Below are 24,000 nucleotides of genomic sequence, written 5' to 3' on the forward strand. Positions count from 1 at the left end.
AAAGAGAGTTGGCGTCCTCCTCCCGGGGGACGAAGCCGAGACCGGGAGGTTTCGGGAGGAAAAGCGAGACGAAGACAGTCGTGGCGGTAGCATAATGTGGCAAGGTCTAAGGCCCACCGGGCAGAGGGCAGGAAGCCCTGACCTCCTCCTCCCGTCGCGCAGGCGCCCCACTCAAAAACACCACACACACACACACACACACACACACCCCAACACCACACATCACAAAACCATCACACACACATCCCCACACACCAAAACACACACTACTTTTACACAATAGGTACACCCGTCATGTCACCATAGACACCGCGCGCGCGCAGCGGCCCTTACACCAGCACCAGACACGAGAGAGAGAGAGGAGAGAGAGAGAGAGAAGAGAGAGAGAAGAGAGAGAGAAGACGAGAGGAGAGAGAGAGACATGGCAATGGAATTCACTGGCGCCCATGTTCAGCGCCCGTTTAAACAAAAACCCTCATCTAACATATATTTATATATATTTATTTTATATATTTTTAGATATATTTTATAAAATATATTATATATATCACCACATACATCGTATCATTAAACCCTACAGCGTACGAGACCACAGGATATACAACAGCATTACAGCACACATAAAAACACTTTCCCCCGGGTACAACCAATTAACTACATCTTTAATATTTAACTATCTAATTAACTGGTAATTGTGTTGATAATTATAAATAACAATTATTTGAAGTGATTAAAATTATGTTGCCTAACCCTCCGCCTACATATCGTTGTCTTATATATATAATTATATATTATAATATATTTATTTTAATATATATATATTATTTTATATATATATAATTATATTCCTATGAGTCACGGGTATATAAATCCCGGTGTATCTACTGTAGTATACACCCCAATACAGGGAATGGGGTGGGGGAGGTGGGGTTTAGTGGGGGTTGGGGGGATTTTACGGAACACAGGAATACGTCTCTCTCGTTTTCTAACCCCGCCAGTGAACTTTAAATGGTGAAACCTGTTGAATGAAGGGCTGGCTGTGTCCGGAAGCCGGAAGTGTGAACAGTGCCGGGGGTTATATATATATATATATAATATATATATATATATATATATATACTATATATATATATAGTATATATATATATATATATATTCTTTTTTCTACTAATTCGCCATTTCCCGCGATAGAGAGTATTAGACAGAGGACTGGGCCTTTGAGGATATTCTCAGACACTTCTCTGTATTAGATATAATAGATAGATAATAATAGTATATATATAAATAGGGAGGTATACGCATAGATAAAGTTGCGGAGGCCATGCGGCGATAGAGAGAGTAGATAGATAGATGAGAGAGAGAGAGAGAGAGGAGAGAGAGAGAGAGAGAGAGGAGAGAGAGAGAAGGAGAGAGTCAGCATTATCAACTCACCCACGAACACCACAACACACACATGTCAGAAGTGAAACAAAGTGTCAAAATCACTGACACACAAGAGTTAAATTTCTGTCCCATTTTATTCCCACCCAACATTCAGTTCCTCTAACCCTGGAGCCCGACTTCTGTGGGGGATCTAGAGTTTACATACAGTTCCTACATCTCTATCAAGAACTTCAATGTCTTTTTCATTTTTAAATGTAATTCGGAGACAGTGAATTACATTATCTGCTCCTTAACACTACAGGTACACAGTAATCAAAGTAATTGATAGTAATCAAAAATCATGGTATTCACCAACCATCGTAATCAAATCACTCGTGACAGTGGTAACAGACGCACAACAGTGCAATTACCAATTGTAATCACCTACCTTGACCTTGCCAATTACCAGTTGTAATCACCTACCTTGACCTTGCCAATTACCAGTTGTAATCACCTACCTTGACCTTGCCAATTACCAGTTGTAATCACCTACCTTGACCTTGCCAATTACCAGTTGTAATCACCTACCTTGACCTCGCCACTGAACCACCTCTCCACAGTGGTAAGATACGGAGACCCAAAAAAGGGTGATGAATGGCTGTTCCAGTGGTTAACAAAGGCCCCCCGCCCCCCAAAAACCACCCTTCAGGACACAGGGACATACCGAAAGCCAACCAGTAATCAATAAAGTAATAAATAGTAACAAGCGATATGCTAAAAAAATAATAAGAGGGGAAAATGAATAAGAAAACACATACAATTATATCTTAAAAGAACATACGGTTTTGATATACCGTATTAATTACATACATATTTATATATACTACATATACCTGAGTTATCTACATGTCAAGGCAGCTCATTTACACCTGTAGTGATAAATAATAAAACTAAATAAAAGGGCCACAAAGTCACGTAGGGGAAAAGAGAAAGAGAAAGAAGGAGAGTAGCAGCGACATGGTGGGGCAAGCAGTGTCAAGTGGCGACATCTGTAAACATTGGCGGCCGTCGGGCGAACTAAGATTCGCGCGCTTTTTTCACAGGACGGAGAAAGGCAGGGCATTCCAGACGACGCGCGAGAGAAACCTGATTAAATCCTTTATCAAGGGGTTAATTAGTATTAAATCCTTTATCAAGAGGTTAATTACTATTAAATCCTTTATCAAGAGGTTAATTACTATTAAATCCTTTATCAAGAGGTTAATTAGTATTAAATCCTTTATCAAGAGGTTAATTACTATTAAATCCTTTATCAAGAGGTTAATTACTATTAAATCCTTTATCAAGAGGTTAATTACTATTAAATCCTTTATCAAGGGGTTAATTACTATTAAATCCTTTATCAAGAGGTTAATTACTATTAAATCCTTTATCAAGGGGTTAATTACTATTAAATCCTTTATCAAGAGGTTAATTAGTATTAAATCCTTTATCAAGAGGTTAATTACTATTAAATCCTTTATCAAGAGGTTAATTACTATTAAATCCTTTATCAAGAGGTTAATTACTATTAAATCCTTTATCAAGAGGTTAATTACTATTAAATCCTTTATCAAGAGGTTAATTACTATTAAATCCTTTATCAAGAGGTTAATTACTATTAAATCCTTTATCAAGAGGTTGTTACTATCAAGGGTAATTCACCAGTTATCATTATCCCACCCCTCTTCTCCACACCACAGCCTATCTAAACCCACAACAGCAGACCGAACCCGACGGAACCCCCTGAGACCAGTGACGAGAGAGAGAGAGAGAGAGAGAGAGAGAGAGAGAGAGAGAGAGAGAGAGAGAGAGAGAGAGAGAGAGAGAGAGAGAGAGAGAGGCAAGTGTACAAAACTTACCTAACTGGGATGGTAGAGGGAGAGGGACGTCAGCCAGGAAGGTGGTAGCGGTGGTGGTGGAGGCGACGGGAACTTCAAACGCGCAGGGAGAGAGACTGTGGGAAGAAAACAAGAACTCCAGCATTGTCGTCAACCCAACACACACACACACACACACACACACACACTAATTAATCCTACAGTGCACACCACAGCCAAATAAATGCTGCTGAAATCACCTAAAGACGTATATTCAAAAGAAAGTATATATATATATATATATATATATATATATATATATATATATATATATATATATATATATATGTATATTTTTTTTTTTTCATACTATTCGCCATTTCCCGCGATAGCGAGGTAGCGTTAAGAACAGAGGACTGGGCCTTTGAGGGAATATCCTCACCTGGCCCTCTTCTCTGTTCCTTCTTTTGGAAAATTAAAAAAAAAAAACGAGAGGGGAGGATTTCCAGCCCCCCGCTCCCTCCCCTTTTAGTCGCCTTCTACGACACGCAGGGAATACGTGGGAAGTATTCTTTCTCCCCTATCCCCAGGGATAGTATATATATATATATATATATATATATATATATATATATATATATATATATATATATATATATATATATATATATCTTCGTCTCTTCGATGTATATCAACTGACTATTATATTTCTCTCTTGTGCCTCCCCTGATGATGTGATTATTACTCGAAAGTGCACTTGGGAACTTATCGTGTTTCCTTTTCCCCGTGGACTCATAGGAATATATATATATATATATATATATATATATATATATATATATATATATATATATATATATATATATATATATATGGGATGTTCAGATATGCGGATCAAAACACGAATTGATGACACGATCAAAAAAAATATCTGTAGTTGTATCCGTATGACCTAAAGTCCGGATAAACGGAGCTACGTATGAACAAGAGTGTTCGGATAAGTCAGTGTCGGATAACTGGGAGGAGGAGGGAGGAGGAGGAGGAGGGAGGAGGGAGCGGAGGAGGAGGAGGAGGAGGGGGGTGGGGGGGAGGGGGGTTAGGCCAGTGGTACGAGGCCCCTCTCATGACCTACGCTTAAAGGGTCAAGTGCCTTGTATGCGGGCGACGGGGGGGGAGGTGGCCACGGTGGCCCGCGGGTTGTGTGGTGGTGGTGGGAGGTGATGGCCACTGTGGCCTCGGGGCTGTGTGGTGGTGGTGGGTGGAGGCCATTGTGGCCCCGGGCTGTGTGGTGGTGGTAGGTGGCCACGGTGGCCCGCGGGTTGTGTGGTGGTGGTGGTGGGAGGTGGCCACTGTGGCCAGGAGCTGTGTGGTGGTGGTGGCGAGTGGCCACTGTGGCCCCGGGCTGTGTGGTGGTGGTAGGTGGCCACTGTGGCCCAGGCTTAATGGTGAGAGGGAGCCATATATATATATATATATATATATATATATATATATATATATATATATATATATATATATATATATATATATATATATATAATTCATTCATCAATTCATTCATTCTATCGCGTTCGACTTATACATGGATGTATACTGCCGGCTGAGCATACACGTATACCCTGCATACATATGAATACACTTAAATCATAGACGTATGCACACGGGAGTGTCACGCGTTATGTACGAATATCAAGGTCCAGGTGATTTTGCGTATACGCATATACGCATTCCGGACATACACGCTCTCATCATCGATGCGTACATGCGTACATGGGATTCTTCTCAGAAAGTGGGGTCCTCCCACGGGTCATGTTCCACGTATATACGTCGCCCCCCCCCCCTTCCCCCGTGTGCGTATACGGGCAAAGCAGGGCCGTATTAATCTCTGTAGCAGTAGAGCGATATTCATATTGTACCTGTTGTGATATACAACAACACGGGGTGGTTATAGGAGCCAAGGATACATCCCTCCCAGGGTCATATTCTCGGCTGAAGGGGGAGGGGGGAGGGGGGGGGGAATACGAGAAATGAAAGAACAATTGGACACAGAGATGAATATGAGGGGCTCATGTAGGAAGTATATATATAGGGAGAGAGAGAGATATGAAAAGTATATAGGAAGGAAGACGAAAAGTATATACCAAGAGAGCACGCTGGTTTCCCCAGTCTGAGATGCTGCGCGAGTCCAAATTCAAACGAGGATAGGTGTTCAGTGCGAGAAAAAGATGGAAAACAACATTAGACTCAAGAAAGGGGGGGTAAGGGGAAAGGAAAAGGAAAGAGGAATGGAGTATATAGAGTGAAAATGACTTACTCAAGAATGAACAGAGTTAGAGAGTTAATGATCACTCATTATCGTAGAGATGATAAGAGGCAAGACAGGCAATGGGGGGGGGGGATCCCCTGGGGTGGGTGGGCGTGGAGGGGAAGGGGGGGGTGTTAGGTGGGGTGGGGGGGACACACTACTTCCACTGCTGATTAGGATAAGGGTGTGGGTGGAGGGGGGGGACACACGTCCCCCCCCCTCCATCAACGACCAACACGACGGAACGACCGACTGGGGGAGGAGGGGGGGGATGAATGGGGGGGAGGGAAGGAGGAGGAGGAGGAGGAGGAAGCTATGCATTAGGGAACAATGAGAACCAGGAAAGCCGGGGGGAAGGCTGGCCCAGGGAGCGCCCACAAGACTTGGGTCCACCACGCCCCAAGGGAGGAGGAGCAAGGAAGAGGCACATAGGGTGAACACAGGAGGAAGAGGAGGAAGAGGAGGAGGACGAGGAGGAAGAAGAGCAGGAAGAGGAGGAAGAAGAGGAGGAAGAAGAGCAGGAAGAGGAGGAGGAAGAAGAGGAGGAAGAAGAGGAGGAAGAAGAGGAGGAGGAGGAAGAAGAGAAGGAGGAAGAGGAGGAGGAAGAGGAGGAGGAAGAGGAGGAGGAAGAAGAGGAGGAAGAGGAGGAGGAAGAAGAGGAGGAAGAGGAAGAGGAGGAGGAAGAGACCGACCCCCCTCCTCCTCCTCCTCCTACATGCCTGTGTGTGTCCATGTGAGCCAACACCTCTGTTCAATCAGGTTGTTGGAGGTGACGGGAGCGGGGCTGGCTGTCCCGGGGCAGGTGACGGGAGCGGGGCTGGCTGTCCCGGGGCATACATACCCTCAACCCCCCATCACCCCCACCCGACGCCAAAGGGGGAAGGTTAGGGGGGGGACAACGCCAAAGGGGGGGGAAGGGGGACGACGTAGACGATGCCTTCCTGCCATGTGCGCGTCACGCTTACGTCGTACGTCAAGACGCTTGATGACGGAGGGCCTGGGGCGTCTCCCGCACCCAAGTCTACGACGACGACGCCGCAGGCGGCGTCGGCGTCGGTGCGGCTGCGGCTGTAGGGGGGGGAGAGGGGGGGGCCTGTAGCTGACCGTGGGTACAAGTCGTACCGACGCTGATCAAAGGGTCGTACGCCCGCGCACCATGACGTCACCTAGAGACATCCAGAGCGCCTAGATGACGTCACCTAGAGACATCTAGTGCGCCTAGATGACGTCACGGCCTGCCGGGGGGGTGTGACGTCACCCCCCCCCCCCCTTGGCCGGACGCGCCCGGCCAATTGAGGAAGGCGCTTCAGCATCCGTCGTATTGAACTCGGCCGTCATGAACAGGCGAGGCGATGAACGCTGACCGCTGCGTTCATAAGGAAAACGGACCCATCTATCTATCTATCTGCCTGCTGGACCAAGCACGGACTCATCTATCTATCTATCTCCCTGTTGGTGCAAGCACGGACCCATCTATCTATCTATCTCCCTGTTGGTCCAAGCACGGACCCATCTATCTATCTATCGCCCTGTTGGACCAAGCACGGACCCATCTATCTATCTATCTCCCTGTTGGTGCAAGCACGGACCCATCTATCTATCTATCTCCCTGATGGACCAAGAATGGACCCATCTATTTATCTCCCTGTTGGTCCAAGCACGGACCCATCTATCTATCTATCTCCCTGTTGGTGCAAGCACGGACCCATCTATCTATCTATCTCCCTGTTGTCCCGTTTCCTAGCTCCTGTTGCCACAGCAGTGACCACGTGCATGGCCCACCACCCACCAGCTGCTGTTGTGTGTGTGTGTGTGTGAGTGTGTGTGTGTGTGTGTGTGTGTGTGTGTGTGTGTGCCACACTTGGCCTCGCGAATTGCATGCTGACCTCCTCCCCAACTTCCCCTCCCACCTCCTCCTCCTCCTCCTTTTCCACCCCCCCTTCCCCCCATCACATCATCCATATATATATATATATATATATATATATATATATATATATATATATATATATATATATATATCTCCCATGCCCCTCTCTCTCTCTCTCTCTCTCTCTCTCTCTCCCATCATCCCCCCCTTCCCCTTCCACTGGTATATAAGCCATCCCACACTATGGTTACCCCCCCCCCCCCCTTCCATGCAAATCCCCCAACCGATCTTTCCCACTGCAGGGCAAGCCTTTGCCACCATCACCCCCACACCCCCCACATTTCCACCCCCCCCACACACCCACCCCTTCCCCCCACTCACACCCCCCTCTTCCCACTCCCTAACCCCCCCTACTAACTACCCTCCTCCTCCCCCCCCCCTCTACTTCAACTCCCGACTCTCATCTCTACCCCCCCACACACACACCCCTCCCCCCTCGTCAATTCCAGCACACTGACCACTCTCTCTCTCTCTCTCTCTCTCTCTCTCTCTCTCTCTCTCTCTCTCTCTCTCTCTCTCTCACTCGAAGGGTGAATTTCCACTCGACGCAAAACACAGACCGACCATCATCTTCCCCCTTCCTCACCTCGGCTGGGGTAGACGACGATGTATGTATGTATTACCTGGCCAGCGCCGCGCCCCCCTTCCCTTCCCTTCCATTACCTTACCTTTCCACCACCCTCCCTCCCTCCCACCCCTTCCCTTCCCTTCCCACCTTTCCCCTACTTACCTACCTACCTATACCATCTATTGTCATTCATCTTACCCTTGAAGGGGGGAGGGGTGTGAGGGGACGGAGGGGGGTGGGGTGTGGGGGGGGTTTGAGGAGGTGGTGGCGGCAGCGGGAACACCTCCCCCCCCCCTTCACGAGGAGGAGGTGGTAGAGGAGGGGGGGAGGAGATGGGAGAAGGGGAGAAGGGGGAGAGAGGGGGAAGGAAGGGGGGAAAGAGGGGAGAGAGAGAGAGAGAGAGAAGGTAAGTAAGATCGAACGGGGCAAAAGCGTTGTCGCCAAAGTCACCAGGAGGGGAGAGGAGGGGGGGGAGAGGGGAGAGGAGGGGGAGAGGGGGGGGGAGAGGGGGGAGGAGTGGGAAGAGGAGGGGGTTGGGGTGGCGGGGGGGGTGCGCGGCTCCATCAATCAACGGGTGGGAACGGCAACGGGAGGAGAGAGAGAGAGAGAGAGAGAGAGACAGAGAGAGAGATGAGAGGAGATGAGTGAGGGGAGAGGAGAGAGGGGGGGGGGGAGGGGGGGGCGGCCGCCGAGCCTTGAGAAACAGAAACACGATCTCGTAGCCCCATCCGTTGTGTGTAGGGGGGGGAGGGGGGAAGGGGAAGGGGGAAGGGGGGAAAGGGGGAAAGGGGGAAGAGGAAGGGGGGGGAGAGAGAGGCTTGTTACTCTTCCTTTGTCGCCTCCATTGTTTGGAAAAAACTAAAGGGGGGGGGGCGGGGGAAAGGGTAGGGGAGAGGGGAGAGGGTAGGGGAGACGAGGGGAGGGGAGGGGAGACGAGGGGAGGGGAGGGGAGGGGAGAGAGGAGGGGTGGTGTGAGGAGGAGCAGAGCACCCCCCGCCCCCCCCCCTTGCGGTAGTGGGGGTATGATCTACATTCTACTTCAAAAGACCCAGAGGTTATGATCAGGTCACCCCTCGCTCTTCTCTCTTCCATGGGGGACGAATCTAATGCCTCTCTCTAAACCAGCCCACCCCCAACCCCAACCCCGCCCCCCCAACCTTTAACTCCACCACCACAACTATCATACTCGCATACCATCAAACCGCATACTACGAATGACACGAGAATAACACACGAGTATAACACAAGAGTATAACCCACGAATATAGCACACGAGTATAACGCACGAGTATAACACACGAGTATAACATACGATTATAACACACGAATATAACACACGGGTATAGCGCACGAGTATAACCCACGAGTATAACACACGAGTGTTATAACGAGTATAACACACGGGTATAGCACACGAGTATATCGCACAAGTATAACACACAAGTATAACACACAAGTATAACACACGAGTATAACCCACGAGTATAGCACACGAGTATAACCCACGAGTATATCGCATACCACATGATGATATACCCCGTGTTATCCGGGTATGGATCACTGGGAACTGGGCACAGCGACTCCATCTATCTACACACGAAGCTCCATCTGTCTGAGCCACCTGGGCACGGCGACTCCATCTATCTACACACGAAGCTCCATCTGTCTGAGCCACCTGGGCACAGCGACTCCATCTATCTACACACGAAGCTCCATCTGTCTGAGCCACCTGGGCACAGCGACTCCATCTATCTACACACGAAGCTCCATCTGTCTGAGCCACCTGGGCACAGCGACTCCATCTATCTACACACGAAGCTCCATCTGTCTGAGCCACCTGGACCTAGAGGGAAAGGCGACACTCCATCTCGCTACCAGCTGGGCTGGGCGACCAGACTCCCTCTAGCCTCCATCTCTCACGACCTTCTCTAAGAAGGTCAAACATTCCACAAAATAACAAATAAAAATAAATAATAAAAAACAATAATAATGATAATCCATTTCGAAAGCGAGACTCATCCCGACGATTATAATTCAATTATAATTATCATAATCACAAAATGAATTATATAATAATTATCATCTCGTCCACCATCTGTGTAACCACATAGGTCTCCATCTACGTAAGTGGGAGCCTGACGCGCCCTGTGCCCTCCTCCATCTAGGTACTCGCTTCCCATCCATCCAGGTAGCAGGGACTCCATCTAGCTAACCCACACCAGCTGGACGATGGATTACGGGGTGATGGGGTGATGGGGCGACGGGGTGACGGGGTGAGGGGGTGATGGGGTGACGGGGGTGACGGGGTGAGGGGGTTAGGGGGTGATGGAGTTAGGGGGTGATGGGGCGACGGGGTGAGGGGTGACGGGGTGAAGGGGTGAGGGGGTGACGGGGTAAAGGGGTGAAGGGGCGACGGGGCGATGGGGGTAACGGGGTGATGGGGGTGATTGGGGCGTCGAACCCTGTACCTAACCATAGTTCCACCCCGTGTATATACATTCTCCCCAAACTGGGGCGATCCATCTCGGGTGGGAGATGGGGAGGAGAGTGGCAGCTGGAGTGAGCGGCAGGTGGTTCTCTAGTGGCTACGAGGCAGGTGGTTCAGAGAGCCAGCTGCTCTTCATAGCTTAAGAGCCATCGGCTGAGTCTCCTCCACTTCTTCAAGACCCTTATGGCCGGGTCGGTGCTCAGGGAATGTATATATATATATATATTATATATATATATATATATTATATATAATATATATATATAATGTGGGGGAATGGTGGAGATAGGTGAGGCCAGTTTGGGTTTTTGTACTAGGAGGCGGGGTGGTGGGATGGGAGAGAGAGAGAGGAGAGAAAGAGAGAGAGAGAGAGGGAGAGAGAGAGAGAGGAGATGAGAGAGGGGAGAGAGAGAGAGAGAGAGAGAGAGAGAGGGAAAGGGGTGAGAGAGGAAGACAATTGGGGGCCTCTGGGAGAGAGAGAGGGAGAGGGAGGGAGGGATAGCTGAGGAGGGAAAGGGAGGGGAGGGAGGGAGGGAGGTTCAATAATAGAACTGACGAAGGCTTTATATACGGTGGACAATGAGGGCAGCAGCATATATACACCCTCCCTCCCTCCCTCCCTCCATCCCCCTCCCTCCCTCCCAGGGCCTCTCCATCCCTGTTATCCATCAGTCTAGAGGCCCTGCCAACACGAACACCACCACCACTGCTCCTCCTTCTACGTACATCCTCCTCCTTCCTCCTCCTCCTTCTACATACATCCTCCTCCTTCATCCTTCTACGTACATCCTCCTCCTCCTTCTTCTATGTACATCCTCCTCCTCCTTCTAGTACATCCACCTCCTTCCTCCTCCTCCTTCTACGTACATCCTCCTCCTTCCTCCTCCTTCTTCTTGGTTCAATGATTATCTCCCTCATCCTTCATCTCTCTGGCTTGAGCTCACACGTCCATCTTTACATCATCAAGTCATTATATAACCGTATATAATATACCAGTTCCTACCTCAGAATTGGTCTTATTTCGCGAGCTGGTGTTACGGGAAGAGCAGATGAATCACATTTTTTAAGTAGCCGAGGAAGACAAATTACGGGATTACATTAGTAAAGTTGCCGGTGTAGAGAAATATGGGAAGATTACATTACTAAAGCAATGCTCACGGAATGTAATATGTAGAAGAGAGAAATGAGGAGGGTTAGTAAAGCAGAAGGCGGAGAAAATGGAGGATTACATTAATAAAACAGAAGGCAGAGAAATTGGAGGATTACATTAATAAAAGGAAGAAATGGCAAGAATTACATTAGAAAAAAAAGGAGGGAGGAGAAAATGGAGGATTACATTAGTAAAAACAGAAGGAGGCAAAATGGAGAATTACATTAGTAAAAACAGAAGAAGGCAGAGAAAATGGAGGATTACATTAGTAAAAAAAGAAGGCAGGGGGAAATAGAGGATTACATTAGTAAAAACAGAAGAAGGCAGGGGGAAATAGAGGATTACATTAGTAAAAACAGAAGAAGGCAGGGGGAAATAGAGGATTACATTAGTAAAAACAGAAGAAGGCAGGGGGAAATAGAGGATTACATTAGTAAAAACAGAAGAAGGGGGGGGAATAGGGGGATTAATTAGTAAACAAAAAGAAGGCGGGAAAGGAACAAAAAAAAGAAAAGGAAAAGGGAAAAGAAAAGGAGATGAGGAATTACATTAGAAAAAAAAAAAAGGCAGAGAAAAAGGGGGATTACTTTTATTTAAAAACAGAAGGCAAGAAAAAAAAATGGGGGAAATTACTTTAGTAAAAACAGAAGAAGGCGGGGAAAAATAAAGGACCTGAGTAAAGCCAATTCCCCCGTACATTTCCCCAAGGATAAATTTAAATTTCTTTTTCCTGACAAAATGCAGCCCTAAAATAAATACACCTGTTACAAGCCTCAAAAAAAAACCCTGAGACGTGGCCACAACGCAAGGCAGAGAGAGAGAGAGAGAGGGGGTTTACCACCACGCACAGGGGACGGAAAGGAGTATATCTTGCGCTTCCATACTGCACTCAGGGAGAAAGAAGGCCCCAAACTTCCCGGGCCCCTTCCGGAGCGCAGACCTTGGGGTGCGGGACCCCCCATAAAGGGAATCTGGGTCCATACTAAACAAAAAAAATTTAAAACAGCAACAAACAACAACCCCCACAATAAAAACCCAATTAATAATAAAAACAATAATGATGATAAAAAATAATAATAAAAATAAAAACATTAAAAATTTAATATATAAAAATATAATAAAAAATAAAAAATAATAATAAAAAACATAATAATAAAAATTTAAAAATAAAAATTTTTAATAATAATAATATTTTTTTAAACCCATAATTTTATAATAATAACGAGTGTGTGTTGTGTGTGTGTGTGTGTGTTGTGTGTGTGTAATAAAACTGCCCACTATATGGAGGGGTTCTCATTTTTGGGAACCCCCCCCACCCCCGCCACATTTTTTTAAACTTTTCCCAACTAACATAAAAAATCAATATACTTTCCCCACATTCACAGTCACTTTTTGGCTTATAGCCCATTCACATACCAGGGCCCACACTTCAATTTTGGGTTTCTCCCATTTTCTCTAACAATTTTCTTTGACTACTTCACACTAGGCCCTCTAAGGAAATATTTATTAGGGTTATGTATTATATATATATATTATATAATATATATATATATTAAAAAAATTATTTATATATATTTTTATATAAAATATTTTTAAAAAAATATATATATTTTTAATATTATATATTAATATATATATAATATATAATATTATATACACACAAACAATTTTTCCCCCTGCAAATCGGATTTATATTTTAAATTATTATATATATATATTATATATATATATAATATATATTTATATATATATATATATATTTTAAAAGGGATTATATAAAGTTTTCAAATAATATATTTTTATATAATATATATATTTTAAAATATTAACATATATATTTTATATATATTATATATTATATATTTTATATTATTATATATATATATATTTATATATTTTATATAAAGTTCTAAATCGATTATTCATTCCCCCTTTTCTTCCTCTCTTCTCTCTCTCCTCTCTCTCTCTCTCTCTCTCTCTCTCTCTCTCTCTCTCTCTTCCTCCCCCCAACCTACCTCCTTTTCCCCCAACTCTCTACAGGGGGAAAAAGGGAAGGGGGATTGGGAAGGGAAAGGGGAGAGAAAAGGGGACCCATTGTTCCCGGTGGGGCAAGAAGAAGGGGGTAAGAGGGGGAGGGGGGCGGGGGGGCTGGGGGGCGCGGATCATTGTAGTCTCGGCAGACAATACTGCAAGACCATCGCCACCACGCCTGGCCACGCTCATGTGTCCAATCTCCGGCTATGGTCGTGGGGGTGGGCACAAAGCCCGTGTATGGGGAAGGAAGTGAGTGAGAGGGGGGAGAGTGAGTTTAAAAGGGATGGAAGAGAGAGAGGAGGAGAGATGAAAAGAAGGGAAGAGGGAAAAGAAAAGGGGGGAGAGAGAGAGAGGGTGAGAGAGGGGAGAGAGAGGGGGTGTGTTTTTCACATGTTCCGGGGATACGACTCTAGTGGGAATGCAATAGGTGGGTTAGGGGGGGGAAAGGGAGGGGGGGGGGGTCATTTCATGGGAGGGTGCGTGGGAGAGGAGAGGGGAGAGGGAGGAGGGGGAGGATGAGGGAGGAGAGAGAGAGAGGGTGAGAGGGGGGAGGAGAGAGAGGGGAGGGGGAAGAGAGGAAGGGGGGGGGGGGGGGGTGATGGAAGGGGAAGGGAGTCGGGTTGGGTGAGTGGGGTGGGGGGGGCGGGACAGGCCCTCCCAAGGGAAAAGGGGGGGGGGGGGGGGGGGGGGATCTTTGGGCAGGGTGAGGTGGGGGGGGTTTGTGAAGTTATACCCCCCGAGCCCCCGGGGGGGGGGGGGGCAAGCAGCGCAAAATTAAAAAACGCCAAAGGATTCCCAAAACCACCCCTTTTCTTCCCCTCCCTTCCCCTCCCTCCTTCCCCCTCCCCTACCCTTTCTCCCCCCTTCTATCTCTCTCTTCTTCTTCTCTCTCCTCCCCCTTCCTCTCTCTCTCTCTTCTCTCTCTCTCTTCTTTCTCTCTCTCTTTTCTCTCTCTCTCTCTCTTTCCCCCTTTTTTCTCTCTCTCTCTCTCTTCTTCTCCCCCTTTTCTTCTCTCTCTCTCTCTCTCTCTCTCTCTCTCTCTCTCTCTCTCTCCCGTGTATACACGGGCAGGTGATACACACACACACACACACACACGGGGCCCGTCCAGTACCTCCCCCGTGTGTGTGTGTGTACACGGGGGAGGTAACCCACCCTGGGGCCTCCACGTGCTGATCCAAGTGGTTGAACGCGGGTCCGGCTGGAACGCAACGCTGCGGGGGGGGGGGGGGTTCAGGAGGGGTGGGCTTGGCCGTGCGTTCACAGCGTGCGTCTCGATTATCGCGCGTTCACATCTTGCGTTCAATTCGTGCGTTCACGTCGCGCGTTCGGGTCATAACACTTGTCATTCCCAGTGCGCGGTGTGACAGTGGGATGATGAGAGAGAGAGAGAGAGAGAGAGAGAGAAGAGAGGAGAGAGAGAGAGAGAGAGAGAGAGAGAGAGAGAAGGGGAGAGAGAGAGAGGGGTGTTTAAGGTTACCCCATGTCGTCCAAAATACAATTATGACAGTAACCATGCCAGAGAGACCCCCCTTCCCCCCCTCCTCCTCCTCTTCCAACAACAACAGCTGTATTACCAGCAACTATACAGCAAGGGCTCAGTACATCCAGGCAGTCAATACATTACGACGCGGAGGAGGAGGAGGAGGAGGAGGAGGAGGAGGAGGAGGTGGGGGGAGGGGGGAGGAGGAAAGGGGGAAAGGAAAGGAGGTGGGAGGAGGAGAAGAGGAGGGGGGAGGAGGAGGTGGGTGGTGGAGGGGGGGAGGGGGAAAGGGGCAGGGGAATGACCCAAACATGAGACATGACCCCAATATTTGGGGCTCTGGGGGGGAGGGGGGGTCACCTTTGTCCAAGCAAGACAGCCAACTTACCTCCCCACCTTCTCCCCTCTCCCCACCCCCCACACCCTCCCCATCTTCCCCTCTCCCCACCACCCACACCCCCCTTCTCCCCTCTCCCCACCACCCACACCCACCTTTCCCCTTCCCCACCCCCCCACACCCCCTTTTCCCCCCTCTCCCCATCACCCCACCCACCTTCTCCCCTTCCCCACCACCCCACCCACCCCCTCCCTCTCCCACCACCCACCCCCCTTCCCCCCTTCTCCCACCACCCACACCCACCTTTCCCTCTCCCCCCACCCACCCTCCCCCCCCCACCTTCTCCCTCTCCCCACACACCACCCCTCCCCACCTTTTCCCCTCTCCCCACACACCACCCACACCCACCTTTTTCCCCTCTCCCCCCACCCACACCCCCCCCCCTTTTTTTTCCCCCCTCTCCAACACACCCCTCCCCACCTTCTCCCCTCTCCCCACCACCCACACCCCACCCCACATCTCCCCCACCCACTCCCACACTCTTTGTCTGGTCACATGACCGAGGGGGGTGCCACAGCTGGCCCTACCCCCCCACCCTCACCCAGCCAGCCAGATGGTGAGGTGTACGGGGAGGGGTTCGACAGATGGTGGTGATCCCGTGGCGCCAGATGGGGGGCGGGGGGGGGGGAGCAGGCTCGACAGCTGGTGATATGTCTGTTGTACCGACGGTATGACACAGGTGGTTTTGTGGGGGGAAGGGGCTTGAGGAAGGGAGTTCGACAGATGGTGCTATGTGAGGGCGTTCAGCAGATGGTGTTGGTGACGGGTGTGAGATATAGTCAACAGGTGGTGGTGTTGCGTGTGCGGTGGGACAGCTGGTGCTACGAGAGGTGGGGAGACTCATGCAAACAGCTGGCGAAAACGGGGCAACAGGTGGTCTACTCTCGGGCAGGTGGAGGTTCAACAGGTGGCTGTCTTAGGCGTGGCGCGGGGGAGGTGGGGGGGGTGGGGTGTTCAACAGGTGGTGACCGGAGGTGAAAGTTCAACAGGTGGTGTTTGTAGTGGAAGGTGTGGGGGGAGGAGGTGGTACCGGTGGACCCCCCCAGAGGTTCAACAGGTGGTACTGGCGGGAGACAGCGGGCCAACAGGAGACGTTAACGGAATGGCAGGTAAAGGTTCAACAAATGGTGGTGGTCAAAGAAGGCCAACAGGAGGCGATAACAGGACAACAGGTGAAGGTTCAACAGGTGATGCTGTTAAAAGAAGGCCAACAGGAGGCCAAGAATCAACAGGTGGAGGTTTCAACAGACGGTGGGGGTGGCAACAGGTAAACGGGAGGTATTGAGACAACAGGTGGAGGTTCAACAGATGGGTGGTGACAGCAGGCCAACAGGTGGAGGTTCAACGGATGGCAGCGGTTTTGACAACAGGCCAACAGGACAACAAAGACCATAGACCCCACACCTGCACACAGACCTGATGACCTGTACAGAGACCCCACATCTGTACAGAGACAACACGTTCTACACACAGACCTGATGACCTGTATAGAGACCCCACATTGTACAGAGACAAAAACGTTCTACTCACAGGGCCCGTGACCTGTACAGAGACCCCACATCTGTAAAGAGAAAAACCCCGTTCTACTACACAGACCTGATTGACCTGTACAGAGACCCCCCTTTTGTACAGAGACAACACGTTCTACTCACAGACCCGAGACCCGTCAGGACCCCACATCTGTACCGAGACAACACGTTCTACTCACAGGGCCTGATGAACCCGTACAGAGACCCCAAATTGTACAGAGCCCAAAACGTTTACTACACAGACCTGATGGGCCCGTACAGAGACCCCACATCTGTACGAGACAACACGTTTAACAAGATGTGACCTGTACAGAGACCCCACATCTGTACAGAGACAAACACGTTCTACTACACAGACCTGATGACCTGTACAGAGACCCCACATCTGTACAGAGACAACACGTTCTACTACACAGACCTGATGACCTGTACAGAGACCCCACATCTGTACAGAGACAACACGTTCTACTACACAGACCTGATGACCTGTACAGAGACCCCACATCTGTACAGAGACAACACGTTCTACTACACAGACCTGATGACCTGTACAGAGACCACACGTTCTACTACACAGACCTGATGACCTGTACAGAGACCCCACATCTGTACAGAGACAACACGTTCTACTACACAGACCTGATGACCTGTACAGAGACCACACGTTCTACTACACAGACCTGATGACCTGTACAGAGACCCCACATCTGTACAGAGACAACACGTTCTACTACACAGACCTGATGACCTGTACAGAGACCACACGTTCTACTACACAGACCTGATGACCTGTACAGAGACCCCACATCTGTACAGAGACAACACGTTCTACTACACAGACCTGATGACCTGTACAGAGACCACACGTTCTACTACACAGACCTGATGACCTGTACAGAGACCCCACATCTGTACAGAGACAACACGTTCTACTACACAGACCTGATGACCTGCACAGAGACCACACGTTCTACTACACAGACCTGATGACCTGTACAGAGACCCCACACCTGTACACAGACCTGATGACCTGTACAGAGGCCCCACACCTGTACACAGACCTGTACAGAGACCACACGTTCTACTACACAGACCTGATGACCTGTACAGAGGCCCCACACCTGTACACAGACCTGTACAGAGACCACACGTTCTACTACACAGACCTGATGACCTGTACAGAGGCCCCACACCTGTACACAGACCTGTACAGAGACCACACGTTCTACTACACAGACCTGATGACCTGTACAGAGACCCCCCACGCCTGTAAACAGACCTGATGACCCGTACAAAAGGGCGTAACCCACGTACGTTACACTGATAACAGGGAGTCAAGGCGGGTGGGCGCCCTCCCTCCTGTATATCCACACACACACACACACACACACACACACACACACGTGTGTTTCCCTTATCAACGTTGAATGGGGGGGATATCTCTACCTCCCCCCCCATTCAACGCAAAGCTGTTGGCTTCTCTCTCTCTCTCTCTCTCTCTCTCTCTCTCTCTCTCTCTCTCCTGTGTGTGCGTGTGTGTGTGTGTGTGTGTAAAAGGAAACCTTCAACAGGTGGCACAGTTCAACAGACGGGCAGGTAACGGTGGGACGGACGCCATGGCCCCCAACAGATGGTGACGGTAACGGGGGGGGGGGGTAAGAGGGGGTAGGGGAAAGGGGGGGCTGTAACAGTTTACCGGTGGTGGAGGAACAGGTGGTGGTGAACCAGGTGGTTCAACACCACCTGAAGGGACAACGGGTGGTATGAACAGGCCCCAAAACAGATGGTGGTGATAATAGGAGGGGGAGCGAGGGGGGTTCAGACAGCTGGTGATAACAGGAGGGGAAAGCCAAAGGGGGTTCAGAGACAGGTGGTGCAACAACAACAACCAGCTGGAGATCCGGCACAGATGGTGGCAACGGTGGTGATAAGACCACAGCTGGTGCTAAACAGGGCGACAGGTGGTGAAGACTTGAACAACCACAACACCACCAGCACCAGCTGGGGGGGAGAGGGGGGTTGGTAGATGGTGGTAGATGGTGGTAGCGATACTGGTAGACACCATCTACTCCCCCCAACCCCCCATCCCAACCCCCTAAGAAAAGAGAGGAGGGGGTGGTGGGTCGGGGTGGGTTGTGGGTGTGGGGTGGGGTGGGTGTGGTGGGGTGTGGGTGTGGGTGGTGGGTGATAATGATCATATTGGTCGTTGTAATTACGGGAGTGGTTCAGATATATCTATCGAGATATATCTATCGCCAGAGACCAGGACGGTGTACTTACACAAAGGTGATAGATAGACAGGTCGACAGATAGAAGATAGACAGACAGATAGATAGATAGATAGGTACATAGACAGACAGGTAAATAGACAGACAGATAGATAGATAGGCATTTAGACCGATAGACAGACAGATAGACAGATAGATAGATATGCATATAGACCGATAGACAGACAGATAGACAGATAGATAGATATGCATATAGACCGATAGACAGACAGATAGAAAGATAGATAGACAGATAAAGATAGATAATAATAATAATAATGATAATAATAATAATAATAATAATAATAATAATAATAATAATAATAATAATAATAATAATGATAATAATAATAATTGTTTTTTTTTATTTTTTATAATTTTCCAAAAGAAGGAACAGAGAAGGGGGCCAGGTGAGGATATTCCCTCAAAGGCCCAGTCCTCTCTGTTCTTAACGCTACCTCGCTAATGCGGGAAATGGCGAATAGTTTGAAAGAAAAAAGAATAATAATAATAATTATAATAATAATAATAATAATAATAATAATAATAATAACCGTCTGTCTCTCTCGCCTCTTGCACAGACCAACAAACACCATCTCCTCCCCCACCCCCCCCAATCACACCCATCCCTCCTCCTTTATTATAACACATGAGGCACCTCCTCCTCCTCCTCCTCCTCTATTATAACAAACGAGGGGAAACTAGCCCCCCCTTTAATGAGGGGGGGAACTACCAGATTGCTCTCTCGTCTCCACACAAACAACCCATTAAACCACCAGAACCCCAAAATCTTTCTAACGTTAATCCATCAGTTGCCCTAATCCACCACCTCCTAAACCACCATCTACCCAATCCATCCATGTTACGTCAGTACCCTAATCCCCACCTCTTAAACCACCAGAGCACCAATCACTCTCATTTATAAACCAGTAGCATCCCCAATCCATCCATGTTACGTCAGTACCCTAATCCCCATCTCTTAAACCACCAGAGCACCAATCACTCTCATTTATAAACCAGTAGCATCCCCAATCCATCCATGTTACGTCAGTACCCTAATCCCCACCTCTTAAACCACCAGAGCACCAATCACTCTCATTTATAAACCAGTAGCATCCCCAATCCATCCATGTTACGTCAGTACCCTAATCCCCACCTCTTAAACCACCAGAGCACCAATCACTCTCATTTATAAACCAGTAGCATCCCCAATCCATCCATGTTACGTCAGTACCTAATCCCCACCTCTTAAACCACCAGAGCACCAATCACTCTCATTTATAAACCAGTAGCACCCCCAATCCATCCACGTTACGTCAGTACCTAATCCCCACCTCTTAAACCACCAGAGCACCAATCACTCTCATTTATAAACCAGTAGCATCCCCAATCCATCCATGTTACGTCAGTACCCTAATCCCCACCTCTTAAACCACCAGAGCACCAATCACTCTCATTTATAAACCAGTAGCATCCCCAATCCATCCATGTTACGTCAGTACCCTAATCCCCACCTCTTAAACCACCAGAATACCAATCACTCTCATTTATAAACCAGTAGCATCCCCAATCCATCCATGTTACGTCAGTATCCTAATCCCCACCTCTTAAACCACCAGAGCACCAATCACTCTCATTTATAAACCAGTAGCATCCCCAATCCATCCATGTTACGTCAGTACCCTAATCCCCACCTCTTAAACCACCAGAGCACCAATCACTCTCATTTATAAACCAGTAGCATCCCCAATCCATCCATGTTACGTCAGTACCCTAATCCCCATCTCTTAAACCACCAGAGCACCAATCACTCTCATTTATAAACCAGTAGCATTCCCAATCCATCCATGTTACGTCAGTACCCTAATCCCCACCTCTTAAACCACCAGAGCACCAATCACTCTCATTTATAAACCAGTAGCATCCCCAATCCATCCATGTTACGTCAGTATCCTAATCCCCACCTCTTAAACCACCAGAGCACCAATCACTCTCATTTATAAACCAGTAGCATCCCCAATCCACCCCATCCTCTCACCACATACCAATACCCCCCTCACCAGAACCCAATCCCCCTTCCTCAGCACATCCCAATCCCCACTACATACCAATCCCCCATCACCAGAACCCAATCCTCACCACATACCAATCCCCCTCACCAGAAGACAATCCCCCTCACTAGAACCCAATCCCCCCTCCTCAGCACATCCCAATCCCTCTCACCAGAACCCAATCTCCATCACTAGAACCCAATCCCCATCACTAGAACCCAATCCCCCCTCCTCACCACATCCTAATCCCCCCCTCACTAGAACCCAATCCCCCTCCACACCACTACCCAATCCCACTGGCCACGATACAACCAACTCTAACAACCTCGTTTCCCCTTTCAACCAGCAGTTAAGCCACACCATTCCCCACTACTCCGTTTCCCCCTCAACACCTAGAGCGCCCCTTTCCTCACCTCACTGACCACAACCCACAGCAGCAAATTGCTTCACCTTCCCTTAAAACGGCCGCTCCCCCCCCCCCCACAATCCCTTAAACCAGCTCCCTTCCCCCTCCCACAATCCCTTAAACCAGCTCCCTTCCCCCTCCCACAATCCCTTCAACCAGCTGCCTTTCCCCCCTCCCACAATCCCTTAAACCAGCTCCCTTCCCCCCCTCCCACAATCCCTTAAACCAGCTCCCTTACCTTCCCCATCCCCCTAAAATAGCTTCCCTTGGTATCCCACTTAAAACAGAAGCCTCCCTAAATCTGTTTCCCTTAAAAAGGGGAGACTCCTACGACACATCCCTAAAATCTAGGGGGGTCCTTCCCCTTAAAATAAGGGAAATCCCTGTTTCTAACCCCCCCTAAACCCCCTTCCCCATCCTCCTCCCCCCCATTAAAACAGGCCTTCCCCTTAAACCAGGGGAAAACCCTGATTCTAACCAACACATCCCCCTCCCCCCCACCTAAACCACCATCCCCTCCCCCCCATTAAAACAGGAAGACTTCGTTCGTTAACCTTAAACCAGAGGAACTCACCCTTCCCCCCTCCTCAATACACCAACCCCCTCTCCCCACCACCAACCAACCACCCCCTCCCTCCTCAATACACACCCTCTCCCCCCACCAACCAACCAACTAAACCCCCCTCACCCTCAATACACCCCCCTCCCCACCACCAACCAACCAACCCCCTCCCCCTCAATACACACCCCTCTCTCCCCACCAACCAACCAGCCACCCCCCTTCAATACACCCCCTCTTCCCCACCACCTACCAACCAACCCCCTCCCCCTCAATACACACCCCTCTCTCCCCACCAACCAACCAACCACCCCCCCTTCAATACACCCCCCTCTCTCCCCACCAACCAACCAACCACCCCCCTCTTCCCCACCAACCAACCAACCAACCCCCTCCTCAATACACACCCCCCTTCCCCCCTCTCCACCAACCAACATCCCCTCCCCCCTCCCCTCACCCCCCCACCACCGGCCAAGGTGGGGGGGGGGGACGTAAGCAGGGTGCAGTGTCCAGCCAGCCGGGCCCACCGACCAATCGCGCGCCGTGACTTCCGCGTCCACCACCACGCTGCCGCCTGCGACGCTACGCGGCTGCGGCACATTACGACGCTCGGTACTTCCGTCCCACGGACACGCCCACGCCCACGACGGGCGGCCAGGACACGCCCTCGCGTGCTGCCTCCAGGTCGCCGCCGCCGCCCACACCCACCACCACTCCCCCCACACGACCAGCCCGCCGACCAGACAGGTCGAAGGATATATATATATATATATATATATATATATATATATATATATATATATATATATATATATATATATATATATATATATATATATATATATATATTCCTATGAGTCCACGGGGAAAATGAAACACGGAAAGTTCCCAAGTGCACTTTCGTGTAATAATCACATCATCAGTGGAGACACACGAGAGAAATATAACAGTCAGTTATACTTCGATGTATATCAAGTGACTGTTATATTTCTCTCTTGTGTCTCCCCTGATGATGATGATGTGATTATGACACGAAAGTGCACTTGGGAACTTTTCGTGTTTCATTTTCCCCCGTGGACTCATAGGAATATATATATATATATATATATAATATATATATATATATATATATATATATATATATATATATATATATATATCAAACCTTCCCTTGGTGTTTAAAAGGGGAGGTTGGTCTATTACCACGTGTATACACATGGGGTAGGGGGAGGAGGAGGGGGAGGGGGTTAAAGATAGTGGGGGGGGGAAGTAAGGGGGGTAAGAGGGTGCAAGCCCTTAACCCGACTTGCTTAACCCAAGTGTGATAAGAAAGATAACGTCTTATCTTATCCCGTCATGGGTTCGTATCTCTCTCTCTCTCTCTCTCCGCCTGGTGTAGCCACTTCCCTTCACTTAACCCCTCAATATATATATATATATATATATATATATATATATATATATATATATATATATATATATATATATATATATATTGATGTTGGAATGCGTACTGGGTGCATGCATGTATATGCGGTGCAAGTATGCGTATGGGATGTGGGCATGCGTATGGGGTGTCTGCATGCGTATGGTGTGTGTGTGCAAGCGTGTG

General features: G+C 48.7%; 1 long non-coding RNA gene across 2 annotated transcripts in view; it reads right to left on the minus strand.

Annotated features, from left to right (window-relative positions):
- LOC139757509 (uncharacterized) overlaps positions 1-24,000 on the minus strand; it is a 270,656-nt gene that overhangs the window by 113,856 nt on the left and 132,800 nt on the right. For both annotated transcript variants that reach the window (XR_011714646.1, XR_011714645.1), the window contains exon 5: positions 3,264-3,358. This is a non-coding gene — a long non-coding RNA (uncharacterized lncRNA). The remainder of the gene's footprint in view (positions 1-3,263; positions 3,359-24,000) is intronic.

The sequence above is a fragment of the Panulirus ornatus genome, chromosome 27 (assembly GCF_036320965.1).
Source record: "Panulirus ornatus isolate Po-2019 chromosome 27, ASM3632096v1, whole genome shotgun sequence".
NCBI classification, from domain to species: Eukaryota; Metazoa; Arthropoda; class Malacostraca; order Decapoda; family Palinuridae; genus Panulirus; species Panulirus ornatus.